The 18,056-nt window shown below is 37.5% G+C and overlaps 1 long non-coding RNA gene across 3 annotated transcripts in view; it reads left to right on the forward strand.

The window, feature by feature from the left end:
* Positions 1–278: 278 nt before the first annotated feature.
* The window catches only part of LOC150000895 (uncharacterized), a 37,989-nt gene continuing 20,211 nt past the window's right edge, over positions 279–18,056 (forward strand). For all 3 annotated transcript variants that reach the window (XR_016513580.1, XR_016513581.1, XR_016513579.1), the window contains exons 1-3: positions 279–329; positions 1,285–1,358; positions 11,977–12,165. This is a non-coding gene — a long non-coding RNA (uncharacterized LOC150000895). The remainder of the gene's footprint in view (positions 330–1,284; positions 1,359–11,976; positions 12,166–18,056) is intronic.

Below are 18,056 nucleotides of genomic sequence, written 5' to 3' on the forward strand. Positions count from 1 at the left end.
ACTCATTACTGGTACTTGAAAAAAAGTGGATTTAATTAGAGGAAGTGTAGGAAGTAGATACCTTTTACAGGGATTCTGAAGGAGATTTCTGAACACTTATACGCACACTTTCATAATTATTTGGTCTAAGAACCTTAGAGCATAATCATTAACACTAGTCTTATTCATGTTGTCTTGATGAAAAGTGAAGTGGCAAAATGAGAGAGGGAGGTTAATTCCTAACCCATTAGCAGGAAGTAGAAATAAAAAAGGTTTTAAAGAACTTATTTAATAGGTATCACTTCCTGAAGGATTACTATGAGCGAGATAAAGTGGTCTTCTTACACTCTGTAAGTATTGACATTTTATCTGTTTGTTTGCTTTTGTTTGTGGTCAGGTTTTCTATCAAAAGATAACATATTACATATTTTCAAAAATGCACAAATTCTGAGTGCTCACCTAGATAAATGTTCATAATTTGAAAATGCCTGGTGTGTAACGAGCACCCCGATCAAGAAACGGAAAATGACTCAGAGATGCCTGCTGTGTTCACCTGTCTCAGGCACAAAACCCCGCATGGCTAAGCATTGTTCTGACTTCTAAAACTGTAGGGCACTTGGGCTTGCTTTTGAACATTGTATAAGTGGAAGCACACAGTATGTTCCCTTCTGTGTCTGGCTCCTCTTCCATTTGGGGTCTGCTAGCCATCCATGCTTTTGTATGGAGCTGCCACGGGCTCATTCTTGTTGCTGGATAGAGCACCTCTTTGAGAAAGTGTCTTCTCAAGTCTTTTTGAGTATTTTTACTGGGATGTCTGTCTTTCACTTCGCAATTTATGGAGTTCCTTGCAGGGTGTGAGGTCTTACTCACATTAAATCATATGACGGTCTATGACTATACATATAGGCCATTATTTTTTCCCACTCCATGGCCCATCTTTTCACTTTGCTCCCAGTGTCTATTACGATTAACAAATAAGAACTTTTTTATGTTATTTTATGTAATGCTTTATTACAGTAAAAGCAGAATGTTGTTTTTATTAAGCTTTATCTACCCCAAGGTCATGAAAACATTTTGCTCTATTTCCTTTAGATGCTTGCTCACTTCCTTATTTATTTATTTACCTTTTCTCATTTAAATATGCAATTATCTGGAATTGATTTTTGAGTACAGTGTCAAGTCAGAGGCTTAAGGTTCATGCTGTCTTATACTGGAACTCATATTCGCTTATGTTGCTGCTTTAACACAGTCCCGCAAATTTGGTGACTTACAACAACACAAATTTATTATCTTTTAATTCTCTAGGTCAGAAAGCTGACATGAGTCTTGGCGGCTAAAATTGAATGCTGCAGAGTTGTGCTTCCTTCTGGACACGCCAGGTGAGAATGCAGTTCCTTGCCTTTTCCAGCCCTAGAAACAATCTGCATTCTTCGCTGCGGGGCCATCTTCCTTCACCTTCAAAACCAGCAGGAGTCAAATTCTTCTGCATCAGGTCACATGTCCATAGTTGCCTCTCCCTCTGCCTCGGGCCACTCCTTTCTCCTTCCGCTTCTAAGTACGGTTGCAGTTTTGTTGGGTCCACCCAGATAACTCGGGAGAATTTCCTTATTTTAAGATCAGCTAATTAGCAAATGAATTTCATCTGCAATCTTAATTCCTCTTTGCTATGCAACATCACTAACTCGAACATTTTGGAGATTAAGAAACGAACGAACGTCCTTGGGAGGCACCGCCCTGCCTATCACAGTATCCGAGGGTTGCCGCTGCAGTCGGGTGTCGTGGTTGTCACAGAATAAGTTCACTGATTTCTATTTTTTCCGTTCCAATACTCTTCCTGCATATTCTTGTGTTAATAATATATTATATTAATTATTGTGCTCAATAATAAATTTATTTAGTGGTTAGGGTGTCCGTTTTCATTTTTAAGATTTCTTGGCTCTTTGCCTTTCCACGTAAATTTTCAAGCCAGCTCATCAGTTGGAACAAACTGATCCTGTTTCAGACCACAGTGCAATGATAAACTCATTGACAAAGAACGAACAGTTTTGTTATATCAATGTTTACGTTACAAGTGCATATCTTCCTAAAACTGGGGAAGAAAAGTGGTTTTCTTAACTTCTCATAGTAATGTTTTGTATTCTCTGTGTAGATGTCATTTACAACTTTTGTTAGATTTATTTGCAGGTAGTTGATTGTTTAAAGCAATTGTAAATTGCATTCTTTTTAAGAAGTTGAAATTTTAATTTTCACATTGTATCGAGATGTTGCTATATTAACTTATTAGTTCTTATAATTTACCTGTAGATTCATTTATATTTTGTATGTACACTACTATGTTGTCTCCTAATCTGATATTTTTACTTTTTTCTTTTTTCCCATGACACTGCCTAAAACTTCCAGCAAAATGTTGAGAAGTGGTGATAATAGGTTTTATTGTTTCATTCTTGACACCAGACAGAAAGTTTTCAATATTTCACCAGGAAGTAGACTAATTTCTGTATGTACTTTGTAGATAACTCTTAATCTGATAGGAGAAATGTTAAGAGTTTTATATACGTGAATAAGCACGGAATTTCATCAACTCTTTTCTGTGCTTCAATTGTGATAATCACATGGCATTTCTCCCTTATTCTTTTAATATGGTGATTTACTCTGATTGGTTCTGAAAAGTTAAGCAAATCTCACATTCTTGAAATATACCAATGGTGTAACCAACTATGTTATCCTTTTTCTCTATTGCGGAATTCAAATTTCTAATATTCTATTTAGGACATTTATGCTTTCCTATAATGTGCATGGGAGACATGGGCCCATAACTTTCTGTTCTACCTGAATATGTATCCTTCGGTCTCATTGCAAACCTGGTAACATTTAATTGAATGCTAGACATTCCACTTGGAAAACTTCAGATTCAGGATGATGGTGTCTTTTTTCCAGACATGATTTAGTTCTCTTGTTGGTAGGCAGTTAGGCTGGGGCAGAGGCACAAGCACCTGGGTTGAATGAGGAATTACAAGTTTTCATGGCTGAGTTTTAGTCTTGGTAAGCCCTAGTCTTTTTTGGTTTGTTTACTCCTACAGTTTGGTTCTTTATGGTCGTCAGCTGAAAGCCAGGGTGTTTACAGGGCAGACCCCTTTACCAGACCTGAACTCTGATTACTGGGCTGACAGCTTCTTCTATCTTTCCAGTTTCTCTCTTCAGCTTGGAGGATCATCATGCTGCTTTGTGCGTTTCAGGAAGAGGCAAATTCATTGAGGGGGAAGTTATGCATGATATTGGACAAACTTCTTTGCAAATCTATTTTTGCTGAGAAGTGGGCCTCTCAAGTCCTAGTTGCCTTGGTTGCCCTTCAATGCCTTCAGATGCCTAGTCATTTTTATTTTATACAATTTCTATAATTGTTCTCAGCAGGAAGTCTAAGCTGTTAAACTGCTCCATCATAACCAAAAGTGGAATTCTTTTTTCATTTCTCCTTACAATATTCTATAACATGTTATTATTACTGTCATTTGACAGATGAGAAAATTGTGTCTAAAAAAGTGATATAATTTATTCAAGGTCATACCAGTGAGTGGTCGAGCTATTCTTAGTTTTCTGATTCTAAAAACTTTGCTATTTATGAAGCATTATAGTGAGGCAAAACATAAAGAGATTCTGAAGCAGAATGAGAATACAATATACAGAATGTACTCAATGCCATCAAAAGGTTCTTGGAAACTGCAACTTTAAGTGAAACAGCATATAATGAAACTAATTTTCCCATGGGCTGATTGATATAAACAAGAGTCGAGCCCCTATAGCATGTTTCTGGTCACGAAAACATCACCAAACTTCTACATGAAGATCTAAAACACTTCTATTCTTGAACATTGAAATAAATGAGAGCTTTACATACATTTAAGGAAGGTTAATAAAAACAAGTAAGACGACTCTTTTCCAATTCAGGGTTCTGGGTGGGGGGAGCCAATCCTAGCAGCTCAGGGCACAAGGTGGGAACCAACCCTGGACAGGACACCCTCGCATCGCAGGGCCACTGACAAACCCACATTCACTCAGACTGGACTATGCAGACATGTCAATTTGCCCAACATGTACAGCACTGGGATGTGGGAGGCAACTGGAGGAATTGAACAAAACCCATGCAGACATGGGAAGAATGCGTAAACTTCAAGTGGTCCCCACTGGGAATTAATTTTTTTTTCTCTCATTACCCTTATAACAAAAACATGTTAATGAAATGACATTATTTGAGGACCTGCTGTACTCTATGAATATGAAAGAAAATGGTAGAGAAAACAAGGCCCCAGAACCAGTTAGTAATTAACACTCTGCGTCCACCATGAGTTGGTGGCAATGTCAGTAGGGACTGACAGTTAATCAAAATTTAGTCAATGCTTATATGACCTCTTCACTCAGATACATTACAAATTTCTTAAAAATACAAATTATTTACTGTGTCATTAATACCACTAACTAGGCCAAACACAGCATTGTATGAACTGCAGACAACTTGAATGGCAATAAATTTAACTAAATTGCCATGACACCTTGCCCCTATTCTAGTTTGCACTTTAAAAACTAAATATATACTCTAGCTGTTAACATTTCTAATTATGAATGTTATACTTAAATATAATGTCACACCACCAGTTTCAGAAAGACAGCAAAAGTGCTTTCTCATGGAAAAATCCAAGCAAATTCTCTAGACTTTACGTTCCATGGTAGCAGTAAATCAGTGTCACCTTACTTTACCTACCCACAGCGAACTTCAACTTGCACCACTGTTGAAGAGTTGATGGACACACAACAACTTCACATACACACAACTCTTAGCCGGGGGGCGGGGGGTGGTGGTGGTGGGGGAGATACAGACTTGAGAACAGTGGAGTGACTGCATATGTAGTAAGACCTTAGAGACTGTTGAAAGACTTGATCCCTTTCTCCAAATATCTCCTACCTGCCAAGTTTCACTAAGTAAATCATCCTCTAACAAGACAGACTTCCTCCTCTTAAAAAGTTGCCAAAGCTGCTTAGAAAGTTAATCTCTTATTGATTAAATGCTTCTTGCCAAGAGTAGGCTTATTACCTCATTTATGCATTTAATATATATTTAGTACTTGTTCTTTGAAGTAGCAAATTTGTAAATTGAGTACAATATAATCCCTGCCTTCATGAAACTCATAGCTCAGGATTAGGTACAATAAAAACAGCTGTAGCATAGCATAATAAAGAGTTTCAATTTGGCAATGAAATACTTTTGAATAAAATTCTAGTTTTACTACTTCATAGTTTGAGCTTAGATGAATCAATCAACTTTTCTAAACCTAAGTTTCCTCCTCTGCTAATTGAACAACCACGGGGGTACTTTAACATTTTTATTGAGAAAATATTTAAAGTACTTAGCACTTTAAATATTGTGCTAGCTAATTACAAGCACATACTAAAATTGTACAGAACCATAAAAGATGTCAAATAACTAAAACAACATCAAGAAAGAACGAAGGTGCTCCTGAATTTCAAACTATATTACAAAGCCATAGTTATCAAAACAGCATGGTAATGGCATAAAAACAGACACGTCAATCAATGAAACAGAATAGAGAGCTAAGAAGTAAACTCATAATTATGTGGTCAATTAATCTATAAGAAAGGAGCCAAGAATTCACAATAAATAGTTTCTTCAATAAATGGTGTTGGAAAAACTGGACAGCCACACACAAAAGAATGAAACTCAACTAGTATCTTAAATCACATACATAAAAATTTGAGTTAATTTTAACTCAAAATGGATTAAAGACTTGAATATAAGAACCAAAACCATAAAACTCCTAGAAGAAAAAAAGAAAAAAGCTCCTTGAAATAGGTTTTCATGTTTTTTGAAACTGACACCCAAACTAAACAAATGGGACTACATCAAACTAAAAAGATTTTGCACACAGCAAAGTAAACCATCAATGAAGTGAAAAGGCAACCTACTGAATGGGAGAACATATTTGCAAATCATATATCTGATAGGGATTAATATAAAAAATATATAAAGAACTCACAACTCAATGGCAAAAAACAAACAAGCAAACAAACATTCTGATTAAAAAATGGGAAGAGGATCTGAATAGACATTTTTCCAATGAAGACATACAGCTGGCCAACAGGTACATGAAAAAGATGTTCAACATCATTAATCATCAGAAAAACCCACATCAAAAGCACAATGAGATGTCACCTCACACACATTAGGACAGTGATTATCAACAAGACGAGATAACAAGTTTTGGTGAGGATTTGGAGGAAGGGGAACCCTTGTTGACTGCTGGTACAAGTGTTAATTGGCACAGCCACTACGGAACAGAGTACGGACGGTCCTCAGGAAATTAAAACTAGATTTAGCAATCCTACTTGTAAATGTTCTCTGGTCCTTCTCCGAGTCCTCTCACCTCTGCTCAGCCTCTTTGGCTGCACCTGCCTTCCTGCTGTCTGGCAGGTGGTCCATGAGACTAGTTCCCACATCTTCTTTATGTTTTGTAAAGATGTCACCCTCTCAGTTACCACCCTGCTTAACATGGCAATTTCAAGAATTCCTCCCCTGCATTGTTTTCCAATAGAGCATTTATCAGCTGTCACACACATTAAATATATTTGTTACTTATTTGCTCCTATTTTCATACAGGCAGGGAATTTCTAGAGGGTTTTTTCACTTCTATATTCCCAGTCCCTACAGCAATGCCTGGAACATAGAGAAGACTCAACAAATATTTGGTGACTAAATGATTGATAGAGAACTTAAGCCTTTGTCATTTTTCCTGTGTCGCTTAATTCACATGAAGCAGATGTGAGTTATCTGCACATTAAATCTGTGGTGAGCAGAGCATGGACCGTTTTTACCTCACTTCAATGAGAGGGGAGGAAGCAAATATATTTGAGAGCTGGAAACCCAGTTAACATCCATGCAACGCTCTTTGAGTAATGGGAACAGCCTTTAAGAGGTTTTCTCTACTCCCCACTGAGACCTGAGCTGAAGCAGGCTGTTAGTGTGTGTTGTGCACAGGGTTCCGGAATGTTCTGTAGCGCAGGCTGTACTGTGCGTTTGTGGGTTTGTGACAGACCACACAGGGGCAACAAGGCTGAGGAAAACATATCACAACAATTTATTTTAATCTGTGTGCCCATATGTCAAATGTTTAAAAATTTCAATGGTATTTTAAATTGAAAATAAATATGACTAAAAGCAAATCAAAGAAATTGGGGAAAAGTTTTAACTAAATTTTCTATTTGCTTAGAATAAAAACAAATAGTACATTTGCTCTAGTTTTCTCATAGATAACCTTTGTCCAGTTAAGAAAATGATCTATTTTTACATGTTAAGGATTTTCTTTATAAAGTGTTGACTCTATTGAATGCTTATTCTGCATCTATTGAAATGACCACATATTTTGTTCTATCTGTTCAAGAGGTATATTTCATAATATACTTTGAGTTTAAACAATCATTCTATTCCTGAGATAATCCCTACTTATTCATTATGTGTGTGTGTGTGTGTGTGTGTGTGTGTGTAATTTTACATACAGTGTGACTCAAAAGTAGGTTTCCAGTTGTTCATATGGAATACAATAATTAATAATAACACAAAATAAACTGTTTCATGTACTTGTAACTGTAAACCTATTTTTGTCCCACCCTGTATTTAATGACTAAATTAATTTTAGAAGCACCTCCTGAAAGTTAATAGAAAGATAAGAATGGTCTCTCTCACTACTTCTTGAAAGTGTATTAGAGCATCCAGTCAAGAAAACCAAAAAAAAAGTGGTACAGTGTGGTACAGGAAGATGTCTTTGAAGTTACATCAATGTATTGGCTTCATACAGCGATCTACGAGGTCCTGTGTGACCGGACCCTACCTACCTCTACTAGCTCCTTTCCTCACCTCCCTCCTGCTGTGCGTGTGGCTGCATTTTCTTACTATTAGATTTTTACTTAGAGTCTATAAACTGAGTATTTTTCCCCTTCTTTTTCCACAATGTTTTTCTCCTGGCTCTATTCATGACCGGCACCTTAGGCTTCAGTCCCAGCTTAAATGTACATTTGCTCTAGTTTTCTCATAGATATCCTTAATTTTTCCTCCCTTGCACTTGTCACAGTCTGTAATTCGTGTCCCCTACTAAGTTGTCAGCTTGGTCAAGGTATAAAAAGTCTTTCTGTTTACTGTCACATCTTGAGAGCCTGGCACAGTGCACGGCACAAGACACTGCTCCATCAGGATTTGCCAAAGGAGTGAATGAGTAAATCAGCAACTATCTTGATATAAATACTACCTACCACCCATAATGTACAACATCTTCTTTCCTGGATATTTTTTGAGATGCTTTATCAAAACTCTCCATTTTTATAGGCATATAAATTAATGTTGCTTGTTTTTTGAACTGAGTGTGGTGTTATTATTTGGACATAATTTCTCTTCATTACAATCATAAAATCATAATACCGTTATATTGCACTGAAAGACTCAAGCTAAACTTAAACCCCCTAGGTTCAATCTGGGGTGATCAGAGATCATTTCCTGTCATTTGAAAAGTATCTTTAGAGATCTCCATGGACTGACTACATCCTAGCAAGAGGAGTAGGAAGGAAATGTATCATACATATGGATGGGTTTCTACACACATACATAAAATGATCTAGACCTGATTCCTATATATATTGATATATTTTATCATTTACTTACAGATCTTTAGATAATATATATTATCAAAAAATAATAATATAGTTATATAAAGCCTATAATTGTATTGTATACAATATATAGGTGGTGGATAACTTATGTTACTTATATATTTAATGTATCATCTTCTTTTCAGGAAAAATAGTTTTCCTTGGAAAGCTATTATTAAAATAATAGTGACTTAGAATCAAGAAAATAAGGTAGCCAAGATAGAGTGAAATATTTATCAAATGAACTAGTCATGAGGATCTATATTTAGATATCCTCAACCAGATGCCCCTTCTCCAGAAACCCTTTGATAAAGGTGGCAAATCATTGATACTTGTAAATCAATCACTCCAATTCACACTAATGAATTAAGAACCACTTTGTAAAGACTCTCCAATTCCCGGCTAATGAAGTGACAGCTAACTAGACCAGGCCTACGGAGGAGGATGATATTGTCAACCAATAACTTCAGATCTTTCTCCTGTCATTTTTAATGAGACCCTACATCAATAAATTTGAGGCAAATATAAGAGAAACCTGCATGACGAGATGTTTTGTTCCATTGTGCTTAATTTTCTTTAACCACTCTCTGTGAAATTTTAAATGAAAACAGTCAACGGATTTCTGCTGCGTTCTCTGATGTGAAGCAACACAGATATCCAGGCCCACAGGGAGTAGCCAACTGGGAATCTGAGAGGTCAGATGAAACCTATCTGATGTCCAGAAATGCACAGGCAACTTGACCCCACATCTGGCTGCCAAGGCCACAAGAAAAAGTGATTGCAATGGGACTTTCTCTGCATCTTGTACATACTTAGGAGATGATGTGGAAAACACAGGATTACTGTAGGGTCAAGAAACCTGGTCAGAGAGACACCGATGAGAGTGGAAGGGTGGTGAGCTCTGGTTTCACGTTGGAATCTAATGACTCCTGCCATGTTCCATACGCTTTGCTCTCATTACAGAGAAACCTACAGATTTGCTTCTTTAAGAAAGTCATAGAAATATTACATTAGTTTCAGGTGTACGCCCCAATGATCAGACATTATATAACTTACTAAGTGATCATCCCAATAAATCTAATACCCATCTGACACCATACATAGTTATTAGAATATTATTGATTATATATTCCTATGCTGTACTTTACATCCTCATGACTATTCTATAATAATCGATTTTTACTTCTTAATCCCTTCACCTTTTTCACCCATCCTTTCAATCCCCCGTCCTATAATATTGTATGTCAACTGTAATTAAAAAATTAAAAATGTTTTTTTTTTAAAAAAAGAAGTCATAACAAGATGGATGGAGAAACAATTTCAAATAACCTACTAGAGTTAGTTCATGGTTTATCAAAATTTTGTCCTGAATAGCTGGTCTTCAATATTTGTTCCTTCATCCCTATGTGCAATCTGAGTTTCCCCCATGATTTGGCTCCTGTGGTCTCATTGATGATCTTAGTTCGATGCTTCAATGTGCACCTCCCCCTCATTCTCACCTAGTCCCTGGTTTAGTGTTACAATAAATCAGTGGAATAACATGAACACAGAAATGGATGGTACCAGGCACTAGGACGGGGCACTGCCCTGGCCCTCTGCTCTGTGGAAGAGCCCTTTCAAGTTCAGATACTTCGGCTTTCCAAATTGGATCCTATTCTGGCTGCAATGCACAACCTAACAAAAGCATGCCCTGTTTCCTCTGGGTAGCCAGTCCCCTTGACAGTGGGACGTTAGGGTCAGGCTGTGCCACGTGCTGCTTTTAACTTCTACAACATTGTGTTCTAAATCAGAGCAAAGCATCCGTTTAGAGGGGGCTCAGCACTCAGTGAGTGATCAGGTTCCCTGCAGCCATGATACTCTAGGATTCTGTAGTGTCCTCTAATGTCACGTGGGCATGGCTCACTGGCCAGTTTGGTTATTGTACGCCCTCCACAAGTCACAGTAATGGTCAGGATTGATGTGATCCTGCATCTCTATAAAATACGTAAGTGGCTAAGGGTGAATGTGTTTCTGATTTAAAAGGGGGAAAAACTTCAGTATGAAGACCTATTAGAATAAATAAAAGACCTCAGTGGAGATGATTGCTGAACACAACAGAGTACGGGATTAGAATGTTGGGGCTTTGGTTCAGAACAGAACCACCTGGGATGAAGATGTTTGTTCTGCTGCTGGGTCACCTCTGGTGAGCCATTTAATCTGTATGAGCTTTAATTCCTGTTTTTTATAAAATGGGAATAACAGACTTCATTCATAGGATCATTGTAAAATTAAATAAAATGCAGTCCCTAACACGTAGTGTAATGCCACCAGTTAGCAAGCAGTCACTTAAGGTTTGCAGCTATTATTAGATAATTTATTTATTTCCAATTATTTTCCCTCTCACATCTGTAGTTTTACTTAGGTTCTCTGGGTTTACTTTCCCATTTGTGTTAAGGCTCTTCTCCCATGCAAGCTAACACAACAAGCTCTGATTCATTTCATTTTCATGGAGATTGCATCCTCCTTCATGAAAATAGCAAAGTGGAAAACAATTCCCAATTCTATGCATTGCATGTGTTGAAAACCAAAGGGAGGGAAAAATACTCTATCACATCATCTTTAAATCGAAAATTGTGGGTTACTGGATTTGGGTGGTTAACTCAGTCGGTAATTGACATTCCTGAAGCTGTCTAAGCAAATCCAAGGTATGACAGTTTTTGCATTTCCTCTGTGTTATATGCAGTCATGCACTCAAAAACTATTTTATTATACAGTAGAATAAAATAATTTTGATGCTAGTAGGGAGCTTAGAAATGATTTAGTACAATGTCTTTTTTTCAAGAAATAGGTTCAAAGAGATTAAGTGCCCTGTTTTTAATTCCATAGTGTGTAGAAAATAAACAAAGCAGAACAAAACATCCTGCAAGGCACTCTGGGAAATAGAACGATGAGTAGGAGATTCCACTTAAGTCTCCAGGATCTCAAAGGTTAGCAGGAAAATGAGACGTGTACACCGATAAGTGTAATACAGGATAGAAAGTTGTCAAGTGCTATAGGAGTTTTAATAAGACAAAATATTACTTCTAGCTACATAGAATGATTAAAGTAGAGTCTTTTTTCTTAATCCTCACCTGAGGATATGTTTTTATTGATTTCAGAGAGAGAGACAGACAGGCAGGCAGACAGGCAGACATCAATGCAAGAAAGAAACATCGATCTGTTGCTTCCCGTATGCTCCCCGACTGAGGATTGAACCTGCAGCCTAGGTATGTGCTCTGACTGGAAATCGAACCTGCAACCTTTTACTTACAGGATGATGCTCCAACCAACTGAGCTACTGGCCAAGGCCACAGAACATATTCATGAGGCTTTGGAAGCCATTTTTTACTAACCTCAAAAGGGGATCTTAAAATCTATTCAATACAAAAGTCATCAAGGCTGAAAGACAGAAACATATACATTCTTAACGACATCATTTGAGCAGCTGGATCCAGCTATATGGTAAGTGAATGCTATGCCTGGTCTTTTTCTTTCTATAAGTATGTAAATTTACCCAGTTTAAGGTGGGATTTTAATTTGCAAATGAGAGCAGTGATATTTTAACTTGGCGTTAATGGGCTGGCAGACATTAGACTTGTGTGTGCATGAGAAAGAGAAAGTAGAGCTATAATGAGAAAGCAGATATAGGAAAAGCATCAATTTATCTGGGAAATACAAAGCTTGCTGCTTGGTTGCAGTTAAGAGTGAGTGAAGAGACAGAGTGGGAGGATGACTTGGTAAGCGTGGGATAGGATTAGATTTTGGAAAGTCTTCAATCCTACACCAAAGGGTCTGAACTTGGAGGAGAAATATGAGACACCAAAGACTTTTCAAAGGAGGCTGGCAGAAGCAGAGCTGTGCTTTGGAAAGAGTCAGCAGAATATTGTATACAGGGCAGATTTATAAGGAAACAATTTTCTCCCTTTGGTAGAGGAAGCCGTGTGACAGACATCTTATTAATGTTCTTGTAAAGTTTCTCTGCTTTCTCAGAGGCGGTGCCATACTTCTATTTCCTTCTTGACATAAATTTGTGTTCTGTGAGTCGATTTGTTCCGCTGATGTTTTTGATAGCTTAAATGTCACTCTTGGTTCCTGGAAAATTCCAGGGGTGTCATTTCACATTCAGGCACACACATTCACATCCAGTGATTATTTATAACATCTAATTCCTCCTCCTTGAAATTGCCTTCAACCCAAAGTTTCTCAAACCGATTGTCATCGGCTTAGACTAACATGGGAAGCATTTTGTTCATCACAAGTGTGGCTATTTTGGGGAATCGGTTTTTAATACTTTACATTCCTATTAACTTTTTCCATTTTTTTTTGCATGTTATGCAATGAATACTTATTTATTTATTTATTTATTTCCTCTTTTATTTTTTGGTTTTTCAATTATAGTTGTCCCACTTTTCCCCCATTTCTCTCCCCCACCCAGCCCATCCCCTCTCCCACAATCACATCCCTCCCCGTTGTCCATGCCCATGAGTCCTTTATACACGTTCTTCGACTAAACCCTTCCCTTACTTATTCCCCTTCTCTCCCTGCCCCCTCCCACCTATTGACTGCTATTCTGCTCCTTGTCCTATTTAGTTCGTTTATGTTGTTCTTTAGTTTCCTGTATTAGGTGATATCATACGGTATTTTTCTTTCTTTGCCTGGCTTATTTCACTAAGCATAATTCTCTCTAGTTCCACCCATGTTGTCGCAAATGGCAGGAGTTCCTTCTTTCTTTCTGCTACATAGTATTCCATTGTGTAAATGTATCACAGTTTTTTGATCCACTCGCCTACAGATGGGCACTTAGGCTGTTTCCAGCACTTAGCTATTGTAAACAGTGCTGCTATGAACATAGGGGTGCATAACTTCTTTTGAATTAAGGTTTTAGGATTTTTCGGGTATAATTCTAGCAGTGGAATCGCTGGTTCAAAAGGGAGTTCCATTTTTAGTTTTTTGAGGTAATTCCATACTGTTTTCCATGGTGGCTGCACCAGTCTGCATTCCCACCAGCAGTGCAGTAGGGTTCCCGTTTCTCCACATCCTCACCAGCATAAGTTGTTTGTTGATTTGTTGACGATGGCCATTCTGACTGGTGTGAGGTGGTATCTCATCGTGGTTTTCATTTGCATCTCTCTGATGGCTAATGATGTTGAGCATTTTTTCATGTGCCTATGGACCTTCTGTATGTCCTCTTTGGAGAAGTGTTTGTTCAGGTCCTTTGCCCATTTTTTAATTGGGTTGTTTGTTTTCTTGATGTTGAGTCGTATCAGCTCTTTATATATTTTGGAGATCAGTCCCTTGTCTGTGATATCATTGGCAAATATGTTTTCCATATGGCTGGTTTCCTTTTCATCTTGCTGATGTTTTCTTTTGCTGAGCAGAAACTCTTTAGTTTGATGTAGTCCCATTTATTTTTTCCTTTATTTCTCTCGCCTTAGGAGATGTATCTGTGAAAATATTGTTATGTGGGATATCTGAAATTTTCCTGCCTATGTTATCCTCTAGGACTTTTATGGTGTCACGGCTTACATTTAAGTCCTTGATCCATCTTGAGTTTATTCTCGTGTGTGGTGTAAGTTGGTGGTCTAGTTTCATTTTTTTTGCACGTCCCTGTCCAGTTCTCCCAGCACCATTTGTTGAAGAGGCTCGTCTCACTCCATTTTATGTTCCTTCCTCCTTTATCAAATATTAGTTGACCATAGAGGCCTGGGTTTATTTCTGGGCTCTCTATTCTGTTCCACTGATCTATATGTCTGTTCTTGTGCCAGTACCAGACTGTTTTGATCACAGTGGCTTTGTAGTATTGTTTGATGTCTGGTATCATGATTCCTCCTGCTGTGTTCTTCTGTCTCAAGATTGCTTTTGCTATTTGGGGTCTTTTTTGGTTCCATATGAATTTTTGGAGTATTTGTTCTAGGTCCGTGAAATATGTCATTGGTATTTTAATAGGGCAGATATGCCTGTATTGCTTTGAACTTTCCTCTTAGGACTGCTTTTGCTGTGTCCCATAGGTTTTGGGCTGTTGTGTGTTCATTATCATTAGTTTCTAGAAATTTCTTGATTTATTCTTTGATGTCATTGTTAACCCATTCATTATTTAATAGCATGTTATTCATTCTCCATGAGTTTGGGCATCTTTGATTTTTTTCTCTGAGGTTGATTTTTAGTTTCAAGGCATTGTGGTCTGAAAAGATGCTTGATTTAATTTCAATTTTCTTGAATTTGTTGAGGTTTGTTTTGTGTCCTATCATGTGGTCTATCTTTGAAAATCTCCCATGTGCATTTGAAAAGAATGTATATTTTGCTTCTTTGGGGTGGACAGTTCTATATATATCAGTTAGGTCCATGTGGTTTAGTGTGTTGTTCAATGCCTGTATATCCTTGCTGTTTCTTTGCTTCGAAGATCTGTCTATTGTTGATAATGGAGTGTTGAAGTCCCCTACTATGAGTGTGTTGTTGTTAATATCCTCCTTGTGGTCTTCTAGTATTTTCTTTATGTATTTGGGTGCTCCTATGTTGGGTGCATATATGTTTATCAGTGTTATATCTTCTTGATGGATTGTTCCTTTAAGTATTATGAAATGTCCTTCTTTGTCTCTTTTTATTGCCCTTGCTTTGAAATCCGTTTTTTTCTGATATGAGGACCGCTACCCCAGCTTTTTTTCAGGTCCATTTGCTTGGAATACTTCTTTATATCCCTCTACTTTCAGTCTGTGTAAATCTTTTGTTTTGAGGTGTGTTTCTTGTAGACAGCAAATATGTGGGTCCTGTTTTCTTATCCATTCCATTACCCTATGTCTTTTAATTGGAGCATTTAATCCATTTACATTTAAGGTTATTATTGACAGGTATTTATTCATTTCCCTTTGTGCCTGTGTTCCTCTCCTCTTTTGTTCTTCTTTTTTCTTAAAACATTCTCTTTAGCATCACTTGCAATGCTGGTTTGGTGGAGATGTATTCTTTTAGTCTTCCTCTGTCTGGGAAACTCCTTATTTCACCTTCCATTTTGAATGAGAGCCTTGCTGGGTAGAGTATTCTTGGTTGTAGGCCTTTGTTTTTCATTGCTTGAAATATTTTTGACCATTCCCTTCTGGCCTGTAGTGTTTCTGTTGAGAAATTGGTCAATAGCCTTATCGGAGTTTCCTTGTATGTTATTTGCTGTTTTTCTCTTGCTGCTTTCGGGATTCTCTCTTTGTCTTTGAATGTTGCCATTTTAATTATGATGTGCCTTGGAGTGGGTTGTTTTTGGTTCCTCTTCATTGGAACTCTCTGTGCTTCCTGAACTTGCATAACTTTTTCTCTCATCAGGTTGGGAAAATTTTCTGTCGTTATTTCTCCTATCAGCTTTTCTATTCCTTGTTCCTCTTCTCCCTCTTTATCCATTTTTTTTAAATAGAGCTTCAACAACTATTCCTTCCTTTGAATATCCAAATATCCTGTCACGTATCTAGGAAAGTTTTTATCCTGCTTTAACCAATTAGGTGACTACAGCCCACAGATGCTAAGTTAAATGCTTAGAGAGAGAGGTCATACTAATCACAGAGCCAGAGTTTTAACTCCAAACTTCAAATACTACCCCAGAAGTCTTTCCATGATTCTAACGTAATTTTTCTAAGAAATTGTAAGTTGAAAGGGAACTCTCCATCTAGCTAAAGAATAAATTCATGTAGGGATGTTTTTATGTTTTAGGATGAAATGTGATGAAGGATTTTGTGATTGACACGACCTCATGTTTATATTAACTATAGAGAGAGGGTAGTTTATATTAACTATACAGGTTTTAAAATAGCTTATATTAACTATAGCTTACCCTATGGCCACTAATTTGACAAAGACCTAAGAAAGAAGGGTTGATCAGTTTTCTTCCAACAGGAAAATCTTGCTTCTTCTTTAGAGATGCTTAAGAGCATTCCTTTCAGAACAGTGTTGCTCAAATATCAATAGACATCAGAATCATCCACGGTACCTAGGAAGAATGCAGTAATTCCTCAGGCCTCCCTGCACAAATTCTGACTTAGTGGGTGGGGCCCTGTAATCTGTATGTCGTACATAACTCACACTTGGAAGCCACAAAGGCCCTCTGACCTTGTTAGCCAAGCGGGTTCTGAGCTACGTCTTTGTAGTGAGATTCCTATAGGAACATTGTGAAGAGCTCCTCCACGCCAGACGTACGTACTACTGTTTGCTGAGAGTTAAACAATGAAGAGAGGATTCTTTTAGGGGGATGTAAAGTCACTTTAAAGAGTCCTTATTCACAACCAGATGGGACACTAGAATTAATAAACCTGAAGCAGTAATGGGTCAACCGGAAGAGGCCACTTATAAATAAAGCACAGGAAAATGGTGCCCCAGCAGCAGAGAGCAGCAGCAACTGTCCAGGGAACTCAGTTCTCTGGCCCACTCATGGAGCTCCCCGCATCCACGGCAGGTAGAGTCTTAACATGAAAATCAGCTGTTCAAGGCTCTGCCAAACTGCACCATCGCACATTTGAAATGAAATAACTTCCTTTTTCTGGTTTATGTTTTCCAAGAAAACGGAATTGTTTCATGGTTTCTCATGTGGCTTTCTGTATAGAAAATGATTACAGATATCCTGGCTCATGTGACATTTAAAAAATTTTAAATGACAAACATCAAGGTCATTCTGGAGTCTATCAGTTTTTATGATCCTGATTAATAATGACAAAGCTTGTTTTATACTTCATTTACTAACAAAAATAAGGTTTCTAAATTTGCAAGACTGGATCCTCTTACGATTGAGCAGCTGGGCTTTCTTTATACACTGGGTGTGTGTAAAGAACTTACAAAACTTAACGCCAGGAAGACAAATAATCCAATTAAAAAAGGTCGTTCACACCTTTTCCCCCCTAATTGTTGCCCCAGAAAATTCTATTATCACATATATATTGCATATGTCTGTGTTGCATATCTCTCTGTTGTGAAATATGTGTATCTGTAATGTATGCATCAAGAGTAAAATATTTCACTCCTCCCTCTAAGAATCAATTTTTGCCCCTTTACTGCCCCTATTGAGAATGCATGCTCTCAAAATCCTCCAAACTTGATCCTTGTCTTGCAATTAAACTTATACAACAGATTTTTCAAAGATTCCAGCATGTTTTCATTTATATTATTTTAGTGGATATTCTTAGACTGATGCTCTAAAAACAACCATGAAATTATCTTTCTTTGTATGGAATATACTTATCTATACTTAAAAATGTGAAACTGCAGATACTGGCTTGTTATTTAGCCAGATCAACTGATCTGATCTCAGGTTGGCCCCTGTTTCTCTTGTTGAAAGTCACTGGCCAAAAGAAAAGGACCTGTTAAGTCTTGTTGCTAGTTCTTAGTTA

This window comes from Furipterus horrens, unplaced genomic scaffold (assembly GCF_987537825.1).
Source record: "Furipterus horrens unplaced genomic scaffold, mFurHor1.1.pri manual_scaffold_10, whole genome shotgun sequence".
NCBI classification, from domain to species: Eukaryota; Metazoa; Chordata; class Mammalia; order Chiroptera; family Furipteridae; genus Furipterus; species Furipterus horrens.